This window comes from Protopterus annectens, chromosome 2.part2 (assembly GCF_019279795.1).
Source record: "Protopterus annectens isolate FY-2018-M chromosome 2.part2, PAN1.0, whole genome shotgun sequence".
Taxonomy (NCBI): domain Eukaryota; kingdom Metazoa; phylum Chordata; order Ceratodontiformes; family Protopteridae; genus Protopterus; species Protopterus annectens.
Genome location: NC_056730.1, coordinates 929,396,889 through 929,416,396, shown reverse-complemented (window position 1 = coordinate 929,416,396; position 19,508 = coordinate 929,396,889). Strand labels below are relative to the sequence as shown.

At 39.8% G+C, this 19,508-nt stretch overlaps 1 protein-coding gene across 4 annotated transcripts in view; it reads right to left on the bottom strand.

Moving 5' to 3' along the window:
* Nucleotides 1-8,429, bottom strand: part of ATG10 (autophagy related 10) — an 861,182-nt gene extending 852,753 nt beyond the window's left edge. For 3 of the 4 annotated variants that reach the window (XM_044064249.1, XM_044064251.1, XM_044064248.1), the window contains exon 1: nt 8,286-8,429. The gene's annotated coding sequence lies outside the window, so the exon portion shown is untranslated. The other variant, XM_044064252.1, reaches the window with a different exon arrangement.
* Nucleotides 8,430-19,508: the final 11,079 nt, after the last annotated feature.

Genomic DNA, 19,508 nt, shown 5'->3' with positions numbered 1-19,508 from the left:
AAGAGCCTTTTGACATATGTGCGATGTACAGAGTTTGAGAGGTATGAGTACCATAAACGATGACGCCCCAGAAGTGTGAACTCTTACACACATCACCTTAAAGCTAGGCTCTACCATTAGACTACATGTGCACATACTTATTGTACACAATGGCATACAACTACAAATTTACTAATCGCAAACACAGCGTTGTTTATTTATTAATGTTTGTTAACCACAACAGTCCATCTGGGATAATAGCACCTTTTAAGCAAAGTCCCAGGAAGAAAATAAACACAAACGCATAAATAAATTGAGACGAATAACAATAAAGTTATGAAGACTGGTAGAGAAGGGTGAAGGCTGCCAGCCAAGTCAAATAGGATTTGATACATAGTTCTGGCATTTGTAAATATACATGTAAAATGCAGGCTTGTGTCTTAAATGTAAAGAAATGCTGTTTCAACAATGTGGCAACATTGCCATCTGCTGTAAGGAAAACTAAGTCCAGCATTTCTTATTGGTCCTTTGAAATTAAAAGTACTTCATGTTTATTCCGTTGAAGTTAGAATTTGGAGTTGATGAGTCTGGAGTAAGCATCCTGTCTATTGTTTTAAGGCTAAAGTTAATGACCAAAATTTACATATGGAATGTCCTTTATTGCCCTAAGTGTAAAGGCAGTTTCTGTGTGGCCTGAGAACCAGGAAAGTGTAAACAAATGATGTAATGTTTTATCAGAACTGCAGTTTCAATTTAAACAGTGAGAACCAGAGAGAATTGCGTATTTTTGTCTTGAAATTCAACTCAGCATTGCCTTGCTCTATGTAAGCAAGTTATTTTAGAAATATGTTTTCTCGTAGTAATAGCTAGGAAATTAGAAGAAAGTTAGACCAAGTGTTTTTCTGTTATGTCAGAACTGTATTACTGAATTATTTTAAGTTTCTGTGTGATCTCTGAACTCTTGAATAGCACTGTGGTATAGTAGTATTGTCTTGTGTTTTGATTATTTATTATTAAATATTTTAAAACCTTTTAACTGTGGTTGGTTTGTGTAGAGGTAAGGTAAGCTCTAGAGTACATTACATATTTATAGAGTTTACTGTCTAAGCCACTCCTATAGCTTTAGCCCTGGGCTATACTACCAACTGGATAATAGTATTGCACAGTAATAATTGGACACCCTTTTAAGGGCCTTTGGATAGCTGATAATTATTAGCTGGTGGTGGCAGTAATTACTACCGTATAGTCTGGGTAAAGGGACACAGCTGGAGAATCTGTGTCAGCCTTTCCCAGGAGTGTCTGTGAATTTGTATAAATACTTATCTCAGTGTGTGTGCCAGCTACTTGGGCAGAGACATGAAGCACTGGTTGGACAAAGAGGGTACTGGAGGTTAGCTTGCCAGCTAGGCTGAGACCTGGGCCCTATATTTGTGCCAGTGGGGAGTCTTATTGGGACCTGGGGAGCAACCAGCCCCAGACTGACTGTGATCTCTGTGTGCACTTAAGGGAAATTGTACTTTACTGTGTGTATTTGTTATCCTTTCCTCATATATGAGACACCCCTCGCTGGTGTTAGTGGTGAGGATGGAGGCTCCTTTATTGCTGGGCAAGGGCAAGGCTGTCACAAAAGTTAGGATATATTTTTAAATAAACAAAGAAATGCTAAGAGGTAAAGTAACAATAACACAGAAATGCAAAGTGGTAAGGCAGTAATACAATAGCAGGATTTAAATCCTAAATGTGAGGCCATACTGCCTAAATAGTCATTCTTTTTGATGTTCACAGATGTATTAACAAAAACGTTTCATAACATCAAGTTCTTATAATTTTATACAAATACAATTAATATCAACTAACCTAGCTTCTCGCCTGCACTACACTATCGTCTCAACCTCACTCTCCATTTTACCTCTCTGATATCCAGTCTCATATTACAAAACTGCTGAATCTACTTATTTTTTACAATCATGCCATGAAAAGGTACTAGCCAGCTTCTTTCTTTAGTACAAATACTTGCGTAACATTTCTCTACTTAACTCATTCATCATTGTTATGTTTACATGTATTGTACAGCAATCACACACCTGCTCCTGTCCTGCTTTCTTTGTATTCTCCTCCTCCTATCTTTCTGGACTGAGACTACAATGTGTCATCGGTAAAAATAAACCTGCATGATGAAAAAACTTGTAACAATTACAAAGTATTTAAGATGCGAGTGATGTAAAGGGAATGGTATACGGGGAGTTTAATTAGAAATGGATGGAGGAAAGTGACATAATAAGGCAAAGTAAAGTGACGGGAATGGGAACCACATGAGGTGATACAGAGTTTAGTTAGGAGTGGATGGAGGAAAGTGACATAATAAGGCAAAGTAAAGTGACGGGAATGGGAACCACATGAGGTGATACAGAGTTTAGTTAGGAGTGGATGGAGGAAAGTGACATAATAAGGCAAAGTAAAGTGACGGGAATGGGAACCACATGAGGTGATACAGAGTTTAGTTAGGAGTGGATGGAGGAAAGTGACATAATAAGGCAAAGTAAAGTGACGGGAATGGGAACCACATGAGGTGATACAGAGTTTAGTTAGGAGTGGATGGAGGAAAGTGACATAATAAGGCAAAGTAAAGTGACGGGAATGGGAACCACATGAGGTGATACAGAGTTTAGTTAGGAGTGGATGGAGGAAAGTGAAATAAAAATGTAAGAGAAAATTAGGAAACGAGAAGTGTATCAGGTGATATAGACACACGATGGGGAGAAGGGTATGAAGGAGGATGAAGTGAATGAAAAAGGGGCAACAGTAACTGGTAGAGAACAGTGAGGCATACAGATTAAAGGGAGAGGTAGATGCCAAAATGTTATATAACAGAAAGTTCTACTTTCTGATTATTAAGGGCTTCAGTAATAAAGAAAAACATCTTGAGAAAAGTGTCAGTACTTTTTGCCAAAATTTCAGTTACACATCCCAAAGTCCATCACTCCATGTTTTTTCACTGCCTTTCTGCTATCAACACAATTTTTAATATATTTCTAATCTAAAAAGAAAATATCTGGTTAATTCATCAGTGCAACACCTTTGTTATGCTGCCTTGATCCATCCTTTAAATCACCACTCTTTAAAATCCCCTCACATTAGAACCCTGCTTCTAAAGGAACATGCCGCCCTGCTCAATGGAAAAGTTTCCAGATATGTTTGTGTATAAAAACACATAAAGCAGTTAATTTACACCACACTGTCATGCTGACAGAATGAATGGTTCCATTACTTACTATTTAAACAAAACAATTGTGTGTGAGTGTATGTATACAATACAGCATGATCGAGGTGTACGTGGGACAGATATCCCTATGCACATCTAGGTGTACTGTGAGGCAAGAGCTCAAAAGGCACGTGCACTACAATCTCTAGGTGTGTAGTAATATCAGTAACATGCAGACTCCTAACTGACTTACAGCACTTCTGTGCTTGTGTGTTTGTATGATATATACACATACATACACTCACACACAGTTTGAATTTAACATTTAGTAGCTTACACATGGTAATTTCATGTTTTGTAGTGTATTTTCATGTAAAATAGATCCTTGATTCATTTGCTTGCTTGCATTTGTTTACCGTGAAAGTCCACTGGGCCTAAAATAGCCCATTTTCAGTGGAGGCCTGGGTAGAAAAGCTCTGACAAGAACACAGATACAGAAAATATTAAAACAATAATTGGGTACAAAAGTAGATACAGTGTTACAGCTAGTGATTACAGTAATATATACAGAATATATACATAAAAGCAGGAATTTTGTTAGTTACCAGATTAATTCAGGAGGTATAAACGGAGATGTAGTAATCAACATTATTGTACCAGTATCGACAAGTGATAAAAAAAAAAATAATAATTATGGAGAAAATATCATCAGTCAGCAGTAGCAAAACGCATAGGAGTTTAGTTATCATATAAGGAGACGGAGGTTAGGTTATAGAGCAGGTACCTAACTGATAGATACTCAAGGTTATAACTTTTCAACTGTGGGGAATGTTGGTCAGACATTTTCAGGGTAAGAAGAGACTTTGCTACTACTACGTTTGTATGCTACTGTAGTTTATAAACTGGGGCTAACACTGGACAATACCCCAAAGGAGTTCTGGTAGATGAACCGAATCCTAATGAAAAGACCAACATACGAGAAGCACTGTGCTCTTCATAAACTATAAAGCTTTCTAGGCAACACAGCCTCAAAAATATTCGTAAGACTAATCATTTTGGTGGCAACTCTAAAAACTCAAAAGAGACACAAGAAGTAGCAATGCTCCCTCTCCCAAACATTTTTAAGTTGACTTAGTCGATATGTATGCTTGGTGTGCCCTAAAAATATTCACATTGGTAATCATTTTGGTGATAACTCCCAAAAAATGAAAAAACAGATATTAAGTAGTCATGCTTCTCACCCCATCATAGTTTTTAGTTTGGGTTTAGCTGAAGGTGTACTTGTTGCCTTTATTTAACTTAGTTTCTCATGTATTTTGAGGATTTTATTTTGATTCGAATATGAATTTGAACTTATGCAATGTTTTACTTCTATTATCTTTAGATTTACCTCCCGAATCATAAGAAACAATGCTTGGCAGACTATTTATACTGTATTTGTATGCGCACATAATTTGACTCCTAGATTAGAGCATATATTTCTGTTGCAAAAGTATTTTTCTTCGTGTTATTTACTTCCTGTCTCTCCCTGAACTGCTTAACTCCATGACTGTGGGCTTTATGCTTTTACTTTCTTCAGGAGATTATTTTTTTACCTCACTGGATGTATTTTACTGTTTCTAATCAAGTAATGTTCTTAAAATTGACTGTGCAATGTTTTTTTATTACTGTAAATTTTGCTTACTTTGTGCTACAGTCCTGTTTGCTGGTTTGTGCTATTTCTGTTTTATTATTTTTATGCAGACAATGTGCTTGAGTTGGTGCTGTGCATTTCTAGCATTTGAAGTTGTTTTGAAGTTGATTTATGGGGTTATTTATAGGGAGGGTATTTCTGCGTTTAACAGTTTTCCAGTGGTAAACATACCATCAGCAGTTCTCACAAACTTCTACAGGGGTGCAACACAAAGCATTCTGACAACTTCATAGTATGGTATGGAAGCTGCTCTATCTTTGAGCGCAAGACTCTACAGAGAGCGGTGAAGGCAGCTGAGAGGATCATCAAGAATTCCCTACTAGCTATCCAGGACATGCACTTGTCCCAATGTCTAGGCAGGGCCAAAGGAATAATTAAGGACTGCACCCACCCTGCCCACAGACTGTTCGAATACCTATCATCTGGCAAGTGCTTCCATAGCATAAGATGCAGAACTATGAGATTCAGAAACAGCAAGCTTTTCCACAGGCTGTTGAACTGTTGCAACAATCACGCTCCATGCTATCCATCTGAGACATTACTTCAATGTCTAAGACAGTCTCAAATTGTGCAATAACCTGTCTCAGTTCAATATTAGTGCAATACTCAGTAAGTCAAGCCAATTCACTGGTCATCAGGGACAGTAGTAACGCCAGAGAAATGTCTCATTATACTGCAATATTTAATGCTAGTCTGTAACTCAAACACAGTGCAACAGTCCTGAATATCTCATTCTGGGCAATACTCAATGTAAGTCTTTAATGCAATGTCTTACCTCAGTATTGTGCAATACTCAAGCAATCAAAGAGATCACTGTATAATAAATGCTAAAGTGAGTTTAATTTATGTGCAATATTAGGATGATCTAGCCAGAACATTATGGCATAGAGTAAGTAGTTATTTATGTATCAATGTCTTGTCTATTAAGTCTATGTGATAGCTGCACATTTGAGTCTGGACATACAGAATTATGTTCATTTTTTTTGCACTTGTGTGATTCTGAGTGACAATAAAGTTTATTTTGACTTAAACGCATTTATTGTTATTTATGCTTCTGACAGGGTTAGTCCCACTAGTCAAGCAGCCACTTGATGAAAATCCAGTGTCACAGTCATACTGGCTATGAGGAAATTGGCCTAGGGCACTAGGGAAATCACCTACACTTTTTAATAACTGCTGTAGGATATGAGCTAATGCCAACTCAGAAAAATGAGGCCTAAGGGTACTTTTCCGTTAAACCCCTACCACGCAGTTTTGTTGCCAGATCGGCGTGTCTCACCTTTATTTTACACAGATGTGCATATTGAACAGAGTACATGCCCACCAGTATTATATTTAGATATACTTTGTCTGACCGGATAGCAGTGTCTTTTTTTGGTTTTGCAGCTATTCACCTGCTTGTCAAATGACCCACATTTAAAAAGCATCACTCACTTTTGTATGGTGTTTGCAACACAACTCTACCTGCCGTAATTGTACATACTCTTGTCTTTTGAATATGCAGACTACTGATGGAAAAATGTTGTATTCTGCCAAAAAATATATTCATTACTATATCCCGGTATACCTGTAAAACTAAACATGACCATGCACTCATGATGACACGCTTTGAAAGATATGCGAACAGTTAAGAAGGCAGAGGTCTTTAATGCAGTAGTAGGACATGGAGTGTGTGAATTACAGAAGTGTAACTGCAGTGGCTATTTTTTCCTGACGAGAAAAAAAAATACAGCAACCATCTTGACATTTCATCACCCCTTGCAAGGGGGACAGACAGTAAATGATATACATAAACAATAAATGACAAAGTCAGGAGAAACAACACAGTATGCGTACGTCAACACTGAATAACCTAGGCATACGTTACTAATTCACGCATGACGGTAGCCAGTGCATTTGTAAACACTACATAAAAAGGATCTGCACAGCTCGCAATAAGGTGAGACACGCTGATCTGGCCGCAAAACCGTGTGGTAAGGGTTTAACCGAAAAGTACCGGCTTCAGTTTAGTACTACATCCAAAGGACAGCAAACACAGAATTCCCCATTCACCCTTATGTTATACTGCAGTAGCAATACTGAAGAAAAATTAATCCAATTGCCTCAGTGTGGGAATACCACTTACCATCTTCCAGTATCAAAAACAAGTGTGCTACCTGTTCAGCCATTGAGACTCCATTTCACAATCGTGGTATTTTGAAGCATTTCAAGGTGAAGGGATCTGTCAGTGAATGTGAGGGCCAAGTAGCCTAACCTGTATTAGCTTTTACAGACGCACATGTATCTAGCAGCCTGACTCATTAGTTTGTCTTTCTCTACGTTTATACACAAATGGGCAAGGCACACAGACAGTCTTTGGTTTGGGGAGTTGCTCCAAAATCAGTTTTCGTCACCAAATGTGCAGCTTCTTGGCAACAGGTGACATTAGGGGCCTGGGATTCTTCAACCACATATTCAGTAGCAAAAAGGTGTGGCCTGTGGGTGGTGAGCATAACCACCATGTGAACATAGAGCCAGAACTATAAAATGTCCTTAAAAAAAAATCAGGAAAAAGACAACAATCATCTCCCTTTCTGACTTCACTGTAGTATAAATGATTATGGCAATTAGTAAGGGAATATTTTCTTAAAAACAAAATTTAAGTTCTACTATTCATGCAAGCACCGAAAACACCGTCTACGAGTAACTATAATTTGGCTCAGAAAGCCCAGGTAAGAGGATTCTCACTGTACAGTTGACTCACCATCAAACACATTTTATGTATAACTAACAAAGATTAAGAACACAAAGTGAACCTTTTCTGAAAAAAAGCAATGTTTCTGAATTTATATTTATTTTTGACCTACAAAGCAGGTCTTTACAGCAACTTGATTATGACTGAACAGGGAAAACAAAACAGAAAGTCACACCTGGACTGTGACTGAACAATGACAACAGTGCAGAAGTCATCATCAGCCTTCTTCTAAATATATGTACACATCTCTTATCCAGCATTGCACAATGTAAACAGCACGCCAGTTATGCATTACGTAATTTAAGGGGGAGGGGAAGAAAACAACAAACTGCCAAAACTGCACGCTGCTCTTACCCACGCCCACACCGCGTGTGCACTAGCTTGGTACAAGTGATTCCAAACTTAGTTCATGTGACCTACTCTTAACAACGGTACTAAGATGTACAACATAGCATCATATTATGCAATATCAAAGTATGTACATACATCCTTTCAGCTATAACTTCCGTTTTCTATCCAATGGTACAACACCTCCATCTCAACTTTAAGATTGTCTGCAGACAGTAGTCATTCTTCAAAGAATAAATAGGGTGTTGAATACCATAAAGAACCTAAATACAAATACATTATCAACTGATAAAAATGAACACACTTTTGTACAACTCACAATCACATACCAAAAAAAAGTTAACGCTCACAGACTTTCAGTTAGACAAAATTCAAGTCAAGAAACTTCCGGGATAACGAAAAAAATCGGAGGGGGGCGAGAGTAACAGCAAATGCTATTCAAGCGAGCAGTTTCAAGTCGCCCTTGCTGGGGAATTACTGTAGTCTAGGTAAGGCTGCTTTTCCGTTGCTCTTATCGATGGGGGGAAAGGTAACTGTAAATATACCATCCCTTATAGTAATGCGTTAGAATCTCTTTAGTTTTATATTTTGTAGAAAATTACCTGAAGTACTAAGTTACTGTTTAAACAGTAGGAGGTTTATTTTCGTCATTAATTATGTTTTTGTTGAGTATGAATACACAAAAACCCTACAGCTTTCAAATGGGCTATTCCAAAATTTATTCTTGGGAAGACTGACAGCCGGGGTCAAGAAACAGCTGTTGAAGTTATCGTTTCTTCCTCCCACTTCGTCTGATGCCTGTGACAAGCCAAGAGAAAATGAGCGACTCTGTTGTAATTCTCTAAAATAACAGCGGACTGCTGTACCATTTGAAAGCGAACACAGAGTATTAAACACGGTGTATATATATTCAGCTGAAATTTTCAGTGTTGTGGTTACTGATTTTCTTAATTCCCTTATTAAATTCTGTTGCAAACCAAACTGCTATGTAGGGAAAAGTGCAGCTGTTGCCTGCTCTTACAGTTTACATGTGGGGTGATGTGCATAAAGGGGGGGGGGTGGTTAGAATTCCAGCGCATACCTCCCAACTATACAGATTTTCGTAAAATGTCCAAATTTCCCTCTCGTGTTTGCTGGTCTCTTTCTCAATAAAATTGTGGTTTTCTGGCAATTCATTGAGGACTAAAGTCGGAAAATAATCTCATACTTTTGAGATTCAGACTTCATACGCTTCACAAAATTCATGCTAATGCAATACCCATTCTAGCAACTTTCTAAGAGCAATATTTAAAATGTGTCCCTATTTTTTGGGCCTTTTTCCCCCATTATTTAAGGCTTTGTCCAGTTTTCCTGCTCCAAGAGGTTGATAGGTATGACTCTGGGTACTCCTTGTGGCATAAGAAAGTTGGTAGTTTAAGCAGTAATACCGACTTCAGACATACTACCAAAAAAATAAGATTTGTTTTGACAGGGAAATGGAGCATAGCTGCCAACTTTCCCCGATTTTATCTCACGTTTGCCCAGTCTCCCATGAAAATGTTTGATTTTTCTGGAAAGTCATTAATTATTTAAATCGTTCAGTATAATGCTAGACATTAAAGACTTATTCTTTATGTATGAAATGCACATTGATGCATATGACCTGTGAAATAACTTTTTAAGTTAAATTGGGTGCGATTTAAAAATTGCACCTGTTTTTGGGCCTTTGCCACTCAATTATTTTTGGCTTTGTCCTGGATTCATAAGCAAAGATGAGGGTTCTGAAATAGTTGAATGTCTCCAACTCAACTAAATGGAAATTGCTCTAGTACAGATACTGAAGCAAACTGCCTGCATTGCACCAATGCTTAGCTGGAAATCTGAGCAAGTAGATTTCACAAATTATCTTTGGCACCATTTCAACAAAACTTGATTTTTTTTTTAAATTTACCATAGGTTGTCTGTAGTGCCATAAAACCCTGCAGTTTTCCAGAAGAATTTCTGCACCATGTTTTTTTTACTGTCTTTCTCCTTCCTAAAATACTGGCCCTCTTTTTCAGACATATACCCTAAATATATAGCTGTATGCCACGGTGGTACAGCGGTAGCCTTGTTGCCTCATAGCAAGAGGTTCTTCTGTTCGATTCACGGCTGAAGTGCCTTCTGTGTGGAGTCCGCATGTCCTCCCCAGGGTCGAGTGGCCTCCGAAAGACATGCGTGAATGGGCGTGCCTTCGCTGAAGGCTGGGCGTCGGGCTGGCAACTCGGCACCATAAAAAAAAATCTACTGCCAATCATTAGCAGACCGGAGTTCCGCTGTGTCAACCCCTAACCGGGAAAAGCCAAAAAGACAAACAACAACCCTAAATATATAGCTGTACCACTAATCATGAGACACATAACTCTTCTAAACAGTGTGCCACTCAACCAAAGCCCCTAAGGCAAAGCGGCATGCCCAGCACACTAATCATAGGTGACGCGATAGTGAGGCACACTGATGTCCCACTCACTAGGTTGAATAAGGAGAAAGTAACAGTCAGCTGCCTGTCAGGTGCCAGAATCCGCCACATAACGCACGCACTCAGGTCCCTCAACAACAGGTACAAATATGACTCTGTAATTGTACATGTGGGTGTGAATGACCTGAGACCTACCTCCCTGGATTACATGAAAAGAGACATGGAGGAGCTCAAGGATTATGTAGCCCAGATGGGTATGACCCTAGCCCTGAGCAGCCTCCTACCATCACCCAGAATGATACCACAGTACAAGCAGAAAATGATTGATTTCAACAATTGGCTAAGTTTCTGGTGTCATTCTAAGGGGATCCAGTATCTGTCTACTTGGGATGACATAATTGACAGACCTAGATGCTTTGCCAGAGATGGCCTGCATATATCACCCCTGGGCTTCCAGATACTGGCCAAGGCTCTTGCCACCCCTATTGTGCCTTTTTTAGGCGGTCTTCCAAACACCAAATTACTACCGTAACAGCTACACACAAATGCAATCTGAGGGTCATGCTGCTTAACGCTAGAAGTCTAAATCTCAAAATGCACTCGCTCAAAGCGCTCCTTAAAATGGAGAACATCGACATTTGTACTGTAACAGAGACCTGGTTCGAGGCAGCAGATACCACCCCTGCACTACCAGGCTATAACTTATTCCATACCTTTCGGCCCCAGAACTTGGACCGAAGCTCCAAACGCAGTGGTATTTCCATATTCATAAAGGATGCGCACACCTCCAGACTGGTAGCCCAACATGACCCATCACAGATACTTCAGGTGCGGCTAACATTGGGTAAGAAAGCAATTCAGTTCATAGCCTGCTATAGGTCCCCAACCATGACCCAAGACTCACATTACACATTCCTAAGCACCCTGGAAAATATTAGGGTCCAACCTAGCACTCTCATACAGGGCGACTTCAACTACTCCTCCATTAACTGGGAAAACTACTCATGTACCAATACACTTGCCCAACGTTTCCTGGAATTCATTAATTCCAATGCCCTGGACCAGCTCATTCTTACCCTCACTAGAGGTAGCAACATCCTTGACCTGGTCATTACTTACATGGGTGACCGTTGCTCTGTACCAATAGTCAACTCCTCCCTGGTTAAATCCAACCACAAACTAATCACCTTGGAAATCCACACCTCCACACCCCCACAAAGGTAACCACCATGAAAAACTTCTCCAAAGCTAACTTTGGGCTCCTAAAAACAGAGGTGGCTAACTTCATGGCACCCATGCAATTGGTGTACAGCTGCATGACCGCGGAATCATACACTAGTCCTGTACGAACACCTACACAAATGCATGGATCTAGCCATGCCCAATAGAACCAAGACACTCTCTTCCAAAAAAAGGAAGCCAATCTGGTGGTCCTCTGCCATAAACAAACTCTACAACAGAAGGAGGAAACAGATGAGAAATAAGGTGAATTCCCAAGACTGGAAAAACTCCCTTATCAGCCTCAACAAAAAGTTGAGATTCCTCATCAAATTCTCTAAAGCTAGCTATGAAAACAGAATTGCAGCAGATAGTAAAGACAACCACAAGGCCTTCTATAATTATGTAAAGAATCTCCATGGCAGTACCCAGATTTGCTCGGAGCTGTTGCACAATGGCACCTCCTATACCGAGCCAACAGATATTGTCAATATACTGGCCAACAGTTTCAGTGCCAACTTTACCCCCACCAAAGGACCAATCACAATATCAGTAGATTGCCAGGCACCCAGTATTACTGCTGCACAGGTTAAAACAGCACTGTCCAAGGCCAAGAATACAGCTTCTATGGGACCTGACAATATCCCTGACTGTGTTCTACATGAGCTACAGAGTGAACTGGCACCTCACCTGTGTGCCCTGTTCAATCACAGCCTCACCTCAGGCTTTGTCCCTACTGAATGGCGCACTGCTACAGTCATCCCTCTCCGCAAAGGAGGAGTGACTACAGACCCTGGGAACTATCGTCCCATTAGCCTAACAAGATATGCAAAGCTATGGAACGCATCATCATAGACCTAATAAACAAAGATATAGGGAACCCTCAAACTCTAGATCCCACACAGTTTGGTTTTGTGAAGGGTAAATCATGCCTGCTCAACCTGGTCAACTTCTTTGAGTCAGTCACCAATGCTGTGGATGCCTTTGATACCATTCCCCACTCAGGAATCATAGAAAAACTCACTAAACTAGGCATCAACCCCTATATAACTAGATGGGTTGCAAACTGGCTCACAGATAGAACCCACAGTGTGAAAGTAGCTGACTCCAAGTCAGACTGTTGACCAGTCATGATTAGAGTCCCACAGGTTTCGGACCTGGGTCCTCTCCTATTTTATCTACTTCTCTGAAGTCCAGGCCAGCATGAAGGGACTCTGGCTGACAAAGTTCACAGACCATTGCAAGTTGGGAGCCATAATTAACTCCCCAAGTGATGTTGACATCCTACAGAAAGGCCTCACTGAGACCAATGACTGGTGTCAGAACCATGGCCTTAAGCTCAATGCCAAAATATTTGTCATCATCCCCTTTGGGAAAAACGGGGTTCCCATGAATTACCACATCGATGGTAGTCCACTGAACACAGAAGGCGTAATAAGAGATCTGGGAACACAGGTTGACAGCAACCTTTCTTTTGACCACCACATTGCCACTGTGGTCAGAAAGTGGCACATCTCATTACTAAGGGTTTTGCATCCAGGAAGAAAGAGGTCATTGTCTCTCTCTCTCTATGCTTCCCTCATTAGGCCATATACCTCACTAGACACCTACAGCAACTGGAGAGGCCACAAAAGTACCTCACAAAGAGGATCTTAGTCCTTAAACAGTTATCCTATATGGACAGACAAAAAACTGCAACTATTCTCTGTCTCATATCTCCTACTTAGAGGCAATCTCTGCTTGACTTACAAAGCCATGTCTGACCCAGTTCTGTTAGAAATGCTGCATCTAAAGAAATCCCAATCCTTCCGCACTACACGCTCCAGAGACCTCAACCTCGTTATCACAATCAACAGAACAAGCTGGAGGGACAGGTTCATAACCCAGAGACTGCCCATGCTATGGAACAGACTTGCCATACATGTCAAGCGGAGCGCCTCACTGGCCTTCTTCAAGAGAGATCTTGATGAGTGGATGGGAAATAAAAAAATCACCCTGGGGATCACTCCAGTGGCTCTACTTGACAGAGGCACTGGGAACTAAGGTCGGGTGGCACGATGCCAGGGTAATCCTATGGGGTAGGCTTGTAAAGGCTCCAGGGTCATTAGCCTAGTACACACCTATGAACCTATTAACATATGCTAAAACTTTCTTGCTTAAAGTCTTTAATTGGACAGCGATTAGTATGACAAATAACACCGTGGGTATGTAACCTTACTTGCAGGACCACTTGTCCCATTTTGTTTTGTTCCATTTATGTGCTTGAAGACTGAGCATTGTTTCTGAGTCAGTCAAAATCTTGTTCAATGAAAAATTAATTTGTTTATATGATGTATGCTCACTACACCTCATCATTGTACAACCCAAGTCAGAAAAACTCAAAAAGAAACAAAAAAGGTATTGCAAGATGCAGTCCACATTGATACCTTCATATACTTTTTCACTAAATGGTGTGTCTTAGGAGAATGTGGCTGGTCTGAACTGTATATGGATTTTTTTGTTTGTTTGTTTTTTGTTTTTTTTAGGTATGAAATGCAGCCTAACTCTGATGCCTGCCTTGAAGTAAACAGGTCGGAAAGGAATACAGAAAGGGCTGTTGTAAAGCATAACATGTGTGTGTGTGTGAGTGTGTGTGTGTTGTATAGGCAAGCTTGCTGTGATGCTGTAGAAGTGTATTGTCTGCAGAATCCAGTAAAAAAAGTGTGAACCTGATGGGCTTCTTTGAACATGTCACTGATGCATTAGACACAGGCAAATCATTTCACTCTGCCTCAGCGGGCTTAGACAAGGCATTTGATACCATCCCACATATTGAAATTATTGACAAGCTAATCCAACTAAATATAAACTCCTGTGTCACTTGCTGGATAGCAAGCTGTCTGACTGACAGAACCCAGTCTATTGGTGTGTTTGACACACTCTCTTTGAAAGAAGTACTTAACAGCAGTATCTCACAGGGGTCAGTCTTAGGACCACTTCTCTTTGGTGTTTATTTCTCTGATGTCAAGGCTGACAACAAGGACCTATGGTTGACCAAGTTTGCAGATAGTTGCAAGCTTGGAGTTGTCATTCACTCCTCATGTGACTTCCAAATTCTTCAAGAGGGTCTAACATGCACCAATTAGTTATGCCTGGAACATGACCTTAAACCAGTGGTGCAGAACCTTTTTGTGGGGAGGGCCACTACACAAACTCTTGATGCATCTGTGGGCCACCTCAAAACATAGTACGTTATGAGTTAACAACAGGTACAGGTGACTGGCATTTTTACTTAAGACAGCAGTCATGAAATTGCCTGTTTTCCACATCAACTTTGCATTTAACTTTATTCTGACTTGCAGCCATGACTTATTACAGACTCTTGCAGAAAGTTACAGCTGTTTACAGACTACAAGTTATAAACAAGAAATAATAGTTACTTCTGTGGCTAAAATCAGAGGTGTGCGCAACTGCAGTAAATTAGGTAAGTAAGCACATACTGGAAAGTTTGCATGACTGGAGTAACGCATAGCATTTTTTCACTGTTTCTTTAAATTTTTTTGGTTATTCTCTGGGGGGCCGGATGGCATTGCGTGGCGGGTCGGATTTGGCCCGCGGACCGGACATTGTGCACCACGGCCTTAAACTAATTAACAAGAAATTCAGCATTGTGTCTTTCAACAAAACTGAGCATCCAAGCACCTACCACATGGAGACATCCCTTTAAAGCTGACTCGGCTATTATCGACCTGGGGACGTTGAGAATGAGCTATCTTTTGCTCTGCGTGTATCCGCTTCTGTAATTCGACTACTTACCAGAGGTACTTCTTCTAGATGTAGGGACATTATCTTCCCCTCTCTACTCCTCCCTCATCCAGTCTATAATAAAGTATAATGGCTCCCTTTTAAGTAAATGACCCAACATGAGAGATTGCAATGTTTCCCCACTAAGATAATGAAGGGCATGTCTTCGCTGCGCTACCCAGACAATCTTAAAGTGTTATCTCCCTCTTTTCTGTCTAGCCTACAGAGCCTCAAAGGATCCAGTCCCATGCAACCTGCTGCATATCTGCAAAACTAATAACACTCTCAACATCTACTTAAGAGATCTTAACTACCCCGAAAATCATAAATAAAAGCTGCTGGCTAAATTGACATATATCCGAGAGAATCCGTATTTTATGGAATGGAATTCTTCTAGATGTAAAGCAGAGTAGCCCTCTTTAAATGTAGCCTGGACAAGCAGAAGGTTACTGTTAGCTGCATGTTAGAGCCAGAATCTGCCACATAACACAAGCACTCACGTCAATCCAGAACAAGTACAAATATGACTCTGTCATTGTTCACGTTGGTGTGAATGGCCTGAGACGTACCTCCCTGGACTACATGAAACGAGACATGGAAGAGCTCTCTGATCACTTACCCCAGGCTGGTATGACTCTGACCATGAGTAGCATCCTGCTCTCACCAAGAATGATACCTCTGTATAAAGAAAAAATGATCAATTTCAACAATTGGCTAAGCTTCTGGCGTCATTCAAAGGGGATCCAGTGTCTGTCAGCCTGGGACGACATGCTCAACAAGCCGCATTGCTTTGCAAGAGACGGCTTGCACCTGTCAGCCCATGGCTTTCGAATACTGGCCAAGGCTCTTGCTGCCCCCATAGTGCCTTTTTTAGGCAAGGCTCAAAAGTCAAACCCGCCTCTGTAAACAGCACAATTAACAAAAAACTGTGGGTTATGCTACTCAACGCCAGGAGTTTAAATCTCAAAATGCACGCGCTCGAAGCACGCCTCGGTATGGAGAACGTCGACATCTGTGCAGTAACTGAAACCTGGTTCAAGGCTCCAGAGAGCACCCTAGCACCTGATAAATGGAATGAGAAATTAACATATATAACTATTGATGTCGTCGACTTATTTTCATGTATCCCGAAAGAACAGGGACTTAAAGATTTTTGTAATAGTCTTAGAAAATATTCTAATTTGACATGGGATCGAATTAACTTAATAACTGATATGATGGAAATAGTATTGAACAATAACTTTATATATTATGAAGGAGAATATTTTAAACAAGTAAGAGGTGTAGTTATGGGGGCTTCATGTGCCCCTATATTTGCAAATATGGTTATGCTAGAGTGGGAAAATACATTTTTATTTAACTGCAAATATTATGAACATATTTCTTATTATACGAGGTTTCTTGATGATATGTTTGTCTTATGGAAAGGACCGGTTGAAATGATAGATGAATTTATAGATTATTTGAATAATACTAGTAGTTTTTTTAAATTCACATACAGTGTTAGTTATGAAGGGATCACTTATTTGGATACATATATAAAACACACGGAGCTTGGATTTCAATCAGAGATATATAGGAAGAAAACATTTTCGAATGGATATATGGAATTTACTAGTCATCATCCAAGACATATGCTAAAAAACATCTTTAAGGGTCAATGCATTAGAGCAGCCAGGATGTCATCAAATTATGAAATTATGACAAGGGAAATAGAATTTATAACATCTATGTTTAATAATAGAGGCTACCCGGATGGCTTGTTGAAGGACGTTTCACAGTTTGTTATTATTAATGGGGTAATAAATATTGTCCTATATTAGGAATAGGACAAGAAATTAGTAGTGTGAAAAAAGGAAAATTGGATAATGTTCCAATTAATAGAGTATGTTCATTAACTTATTCCATGTATGTGAATGAAATTATGAATATAGTATTAAAATATTGGAAGAACTTAACAGTAGCTGATGATATCAAACAGATATTATTTCTATTTTTGGCTGAGAGAGTTTGCCGCAGTGGTGGTTTCGTTCCTTTAATTGATTTTTATTGCTTTACTGCTAACCACCCTACGGAGCATAGACCCCCCTTGACGAAGTATCTCTTCAGAGAGCAACAATCTATCCATACAGACTAAAAATCTTTTTGTAAACCTTAGCGAGATCGCTCTGCCAACTATTGCCAGATCGCTCGGTACACCTAGCAGTGGTATACGCTAACAATACAAGGATGGCGAACATCGAACTCGACTATAATCCTCGTGGTGAACACCAGAGGAAGGAACAACTACATCGCCGCTTTAAGCAGTACTTGGACTGCACAGCCGTTTCGGCTTGGCGGCTTGACGCATTGAGGTCCAACGATGACACCGCAGAGGAGACGACGAATATGGAAAAGTTGCACCACCTCCTAGAAGGCTTGGAACGGAGCTTCTTTAAACTAAAAAGACTGCAAGTGCAACGGATGCACTTACAATACTGCTTGGATATGAACATTGTACCACGAGGCTTGCGCATATTCAATATGCCTAGCCAAGGACGTGACTACCCTGACCTTTTATCGGCCTGGCAGAAACTTAATTTGGAAGCTAGTCGGAGGTACTTGGAATTACTTATAAACTTTTTTGCGCCAGAAGAGGAAACGTTGGCCATGGACATCAAAAATAAATATTCCACTATATGTAATGAATTTAATGAAGGTACTGTAACCTCACTATTTGAAAATGTTTTAGATAGTGTATCAGCACTAGAAAGAAAGCTGATTACACAGAAAAGGCATAAGATTAATAGAGATTTAAACGACTTTAAATTAGGCCAGGTGTTCACTTGGCCGAGGTACAATAGCAATAACAATATTAATGTAAATCAAGTACAGGACTCTGGTACTTTGGTGTATGATTCTTCTAATGCTCTGAATGCCTTAAATGCTCGTTCTACATTAACAAATGTAAATACATCTCACCGAGTGTTACACACTACTGGTAATGTGAATACTCACCTGGGGCATAGAAACACACACAATATAAGTAGATTGGATAGCATTGAAGTTAGAATGTCTGGTGATACTATTACCACTAAGGAAAGAATGCAGAACATCAGTATGGAGCACAAAAATAACCATACTAATTATGATGCCAATGTTAATAGTTATAACCCTACTATTAATTTAAGCAATAACAGAACCGTGAAAATAATTGATCCGAGCAGAGGTGCTCAAGTTGTTTTACCTAATATGAGTGAGATAACGCCTCTAGATGCTGATAAGAGCATATCAGACATTGTTACTACTACACAAGGAGGTAGTACATTGCCAAATAGTTTAAGTAATGTGGATGATGCAATTAGAGCACATGAAGGAAATATAGAATCTATCAATAACAATACTAATGACTCTAATGATGTGATTCATATCATACATCCTAGTATGCATGAAGAAATGAATTTATATCCAACTGTTCAGGTGATTAGGAACAATTCTGGTGTTAATGCTGATAATAGTGAGGTAGTTGTAAGAAGGAAAATACAAGATACTCAATTGAAGACCGGCCAAGAGACAGCCCTAAATGTCTCTTTTCCCCTCCCTGTACGCATGGAGAAGGGTCCAAGGCGCACGCGCTCCATGAGCCGAGGGCGTCAAAAAAGAAAATACTCGGAGGAGTTTCCCCAGAACCAAACACTGAGGAAAATGTGGAAGAAATAAATGTAGGCTCAGTATTCAATCTCTCGAATAGAGTTTTAACCAATGATGACATCTCACTATTAAATAAGGGTATGAATTTTATACCGAAGAGCAGTAGTGTTATAACAGAGACTGTAACAGACTTGAAATTATTCTGTAGAAACATAATGTTGAAACTATTGTTTAAAGACACCAACTCTACACAACAGACCGATAGAAAATTTGTATTTAAGAAACTCAGTGATTATGTTCCAATTAACCATCCTATCATAGAAACCTACCAACGGTTAACAGAAGAAGAACTACATAAGTATTACAATGAGAAAAGAGATAAGAGACACTATTACTCAAATAATTTGACCCATGGTGAGAGAATGTGTTTAAAGAGTCTGCAGGCTGACAGCACTATTGTAGTCAGGCCAGCAGACAAGGGAGG